Genomic DNA, 4684 nt, shown 5'->3' with positions numbered 1-4684 from the left:
AGGGTACCTGGTTGGGGGTTTAACGCCCAAAAAGGTAGCATTTTGGGCGTTAAACGCCAGAATGGATACCATTCTGGGCGTTTAACGCCAGGATGGCACAAGGGGGAAGATTTTGTTTTCAGAATCAATTTTTTTCAAGTTTTCAAAGTTTTTCAAAATCAAATCTTTTTCAAATCATATCTTTTCAATCAAATGTTTTCAAAATCAATTTCTTTCCTTTTTCAAAGAGACTTGCTAACAATTAATGATTTGATTCAAAATTTCAAGTATGTTGCCTTTTCTGTTGAGGAAGGTTTAATTTTTGAATCATATCTTTTCTTGTCAAGCAAGTCATTAATTTTAAAATCAAATCTTTTTTTTAAAATGTTTTTCAAATCATATCTTCTCAATCACATCTTTTTTAAAACCAATCATATCTTTTTAATCACATCTTTTTCAAAATAGTTTTCAATCAAATCTTTTTAACTTCTAATTTCAAAATCTTTTTCAAAAATCATTTGATTTCTTTCCCACTCTTATTTTCGAAAATCAAGTAGTGTTTTTCAAAAATGTTTTCAAAATTTTTTACTTAATTTTCGAAAATTACTTCCCCTCTTCTCACATCCTTCTATTTATGGAGTATCACTCCTTCTTAATGCACAATTCGAACTCTATCTAATCAAGTTCGAATTCTTCTACCTCCTTCTTCTATTTTTCTTTTTCTCTGACACCTCAAGGAATCTCTATACTGTGACATAGAGGATTCCACATTTTCTTGTTCTCTTCTCTTTCATATGAGCAGGAGCAGAGACAAAGGCATTCTTGTTGAAGCTGACCCTGAACCTGAAAGGACCTTGAAGTGAAAGCTAAGAGAAGCTAAGGCACAACTCTCTGTTGAGGACCTGACCGAATTCTTCAAGGAAGAAGAACCTATGGCAGCCGAAAACAACAACAATGCCAACAATGCAAGGAAGGTGCTGGGTGACTTTACTGCACCTACTCCCGACTTCTATGGGAGAAGCATCTCTATCCCTGCCATTGGAGCAAACAACTTTGAGCTTAAGCCTCAATTAGTTTCTCTAATGCAACAGAATTGCAAGTTCCATGGACTTCCATTGGAAGATCCTTATCAGTTTTTAGCTGAGTTCTTGCAAATCTATGACACAGTCAAGACTAATGGGGTTGAACCTGAGGTCTACAGACTGATGCTATTCCCTTTTGCTGTAAGAGACAGAGCTAGAATATGGTTGGACTCACAACCTAAAGAAAGCCTGGACTCTTGGGAAAAGCTAGTCAATGCCTTCTTGGCAAAGTTCTTTCCACCTCAAAAATTGAGTAAGCTTAGAGTGGAAGTCCAAACCTTCAGACAGAAGGATGGTGAATCCCTCTATGAAGCTTGGGAAAGATACAAACAATTAATCAGAAAGTGTCCCTCAGACATGCTTTCTGAATGGAGCATCATAGGTATTTTCTATGATGGTCTCTCTGAACTATCCAAGATGTCTTTGGATAGCTCTGCTGGAGGATCTCTTCATCTGAAGAAGACGCCTACAGAGGCTCAAGAGCTCATTGAAATGGTTGTAAATAACCAATTCATGTACACTTCTGAAAGAAATCCTGTGAACAATGGGACAAGTCAGAAGAAAGGAGTTCTTGAGATTGATACTCTGAATGCCATTTTGGCTCAGAATAAGATATTGACTCAACAAGTCAATTTGATTTCTCAAAGTCTGTCTGGAATGCAAAATGCACCAAGCAGTACTAAGGATGCTTCCTCTGAAGAAGAAGCTTATGATCCTGAGAACCCTTCAATGGAAGAGGTGAATTACCTAGGAGAACCCTATGGAAACACCTATAACTCTTCATGGAGAAATCACCCAAATTTCTCATGGAAGAATCAAGAGAGACCTCAACAAGGTTTCAATAACAATAATGGTGGAAGAAACAGGTTTAGCAATGGCAAGCCTTTCCCATCATCTTCTCAGCAACAGACAGAGAATTCTAAGCAGAACCCCTCTGACTTAGCAACCATGGTCTCTGATCTAATCAAAACCACTCAAAGTTTCATCACTGAAACAAGGTCCTCCATTAGGAATTTGGAGGCACAAGTGGGACAGCTGAGCAAGAAAGTAACTGAACTCCCTCCTAGTACTCTCCCAAGCAATACAGAAGAAAATCCAAAAGGAGAGTGCAAGGCCATCAACATGGCCGAATTTGGAGAGGAAGGGGAGGAAGTGAACGCCATTGAGGAAGACCTCAATGGGCGTGCACTGACCTCCAATGAGTTCCCTAATGAGGAACCATGGGAATCTGAGGCTCAAAATGAGACCATAGAGATTCCATTGGACTTACTTCAGCCTTTCATGAGCTCTGATGAGTATTCCTCCTCTGAAGAGGATGAGTATGTCACTGAAGAGCAAGTTGCTAAATACCTTGGAGCAATCATGAAGCTAAATGACAAGTTATGTGGAAATGAGACTTGGGAGAATGAACCTCCTTTGCTCACCAAAGAACTGGATGACTTGTCTAGGCAGAAATTACCTCAAAAGAGACAAGATCCTGGGAAGTTTTCAGTACCTTGTACCATAGGCACCATAACCTTCAAGAAGGCTCTGTGTGACTTAGGGTAAAGTGTAAACCTCATGCCTCTCTCTGTAATTGAGAAGCTAGGGATCTTTGAGGTACAAGCTGCAAGAATCTCACTAGAGATGGCAGACAACTCAAGAAAACAAGCTCATGGACTTGTAGAGAATGTTTTGGTAAAGGTTGAAGACCATTACATCCCTACCGATTTCATAGTCCTAGAGACTGGGAAGTGCATGGATGAATCCATCATCCTTGGCAGACCCTTCCTAGCCACAGCAAAGGCTGTGATTGATGTTGATGGAGGTGAACTGATCATTCAAGTGAATGAAGAATCCTTTGTGTTTAAGGCTCAAAGATATCCCTCTGTCACCATGGAGAAGAAGCATGAAGAGCTTTTCTCAAATCAGAGTCAAGCAGAGCCCCCACAGTCAAACTCTAAGTTTGGTGTTGGGAGGCCACAACCAAACTCTAAGTTTGGTGTTGAACCCTCACATTCAAACTCTAAGTTTGGTGTTGGGAGGTTCCAACATTGCTCTGAGTATCTGTGAGGCTCCATGAGAGCCCTCTGTCAAGCTACTGACATTAAAGAAGCGCTTGTTGGGAGGCAACCCAATGTTATATTTTATATATTTTCCTTTGTCATTTTATCTTATTTTGTAGGTTGATGATCATGAGAAGTCACAAAATCAATTGAAAAAGCAAAAACAGAATGAAAAACAGGAAGAAAAACAGCACACCCTGGAGGAAGAACCCACTGGCGTTTAAACGCCAGTGAGGCTAGCAGTTGGGCGTTTAACGCCCAGTCTGGCACCATTCTGGGCGTTTAACGCCAGAAAGGGGCACCAGACTGGCGTTAAACGCCAGAAAAGGGCAAGAACCTGGCGTTAAACGCCAGGAATGGGCATCAGCCCGGCATTTAACGCCAGAAATGGCTCAAAACGTGATTTTGAATGCCATTTGGTGCAGGGATGACTTTTCCTTGACACCACAGGACCTGTGGACCCCACAGGATCCCCACCAACCCCACCACTCTCTCTCCTCTTCACCCATTCACCAATCACCTCAATACCTCTTCCCCAAAAACCCTTCACCTATCAACTCCCATCTTTCTCTTCACCACTCACATCCATCCTTCATAAAACCCCACCTACCTCACCCTTCAAATTCAAACCACTATCCCTCCCAAACCCACCCATAATGGCCGAACCCTATCCCCCCTCTCTCCTATAAATACCCTTCTTCACTCCTTCATTTTCACACAACCTAAACACCACTTCCCCCCTCCTTGGCCGAATACATAAGCCATCTCCTTCTCCCTCATTTCTTCTTCTTCTACTCTCTTCTTTCTTCTTTTGCTCGAGGACGAGCAAACCTTTTAAGTTTGGTGTGGTAAAAGCGTTGCTTTTTCGTTTTTCCATAACCATTTATGGCATCCAAGGCCGGAGAAACCTCTAGAAAGAGGAAAGGGAAGGCAAAAGCTTCCACCTCCGAGTCATGGGAGATGGATAGATTCATCTCAAGGGTGCATCAAGACCACTTCTATGAAGTTGTGGCCTTGAAGAAGGTGATCCATGAGGTCCCTTTCAAACTCAAAAAGGGTCAACTTTGATCAAAGGTTGGACCAAGTCCTCACAGACATTTGTGAAGAGGGCGCTCAATGGAAGAGAGATTCAAGAGGAAAGCCGGTTCAACTGAGAAGGCATGACCTCAAGCCCATCACTAAGAAGAGGATGGAGCACACAAGAGACCCCACTCATCTTGAGATCCCTGAGATTCCTCAAGGGATGCACTTTCCTCCACAAGACTATTGGGAGCAACTAAACACCTCCCTAGGAGAATTAAGTTCCAACATGGGACAACTAAGGGTGGAGCACCAAGAACACTCCATTCTCCTCCATGAAATTAGAGAAGATCAAAGAATCATGAGAGAGGAGCAACAAAGACAAGGAAGAGACATTGAGGAGCTCAAGCACTCCATAAGACCTTCAAGAGGAAGAACAAGCCGCCATCACTAAGGTGGACCCGTTCTTTAATCTCCTTGTTCTTTACTTTCCTATTTTTCGAATTTTAGTGCTTTATGTTTGTCCATGTTTGTGTCTTATGATCATTAGTGTCTATG

General features: G+C 41.8%; 1 non-coding gene across 1 annotated transcript; it reads right to left on the bottom strand.

Annotated features, from left to right (window-relative positions):
- Positions 1–1316: 1316 nt before the first annotated feature.
- On the bottom strand, positions 1317–1424 carry LOC130958601 (small nucleolar RNA R71). The gene has a single exon (XR_009077714.1). It is a non-coding gene; the product is annotated as a small nucleolar RNA R71 (small nucleolar RNA).
- Between the last annotated feature and the right edge of the window lie 3260 nt (positions 1425–4684).

Source organism: Arachis stenosperma, chromosome 10, assembly GCF_014773155.1.
Source record: "Arachis stenosperma cultivar V10309 chromosome 10, arast.V10309.gnm1.PFL2, whole genome shotgun sequence".
Lineage (NCBI taxonomy): Eukaryota > Viridiplantae > Streptophyta > Magnoliopsida > Fabales > Fabaceae > Arachis > Arachis stenosperma.
This window is presented reverse-complemented; position numbering and strand designations above follow the sequence as displayed.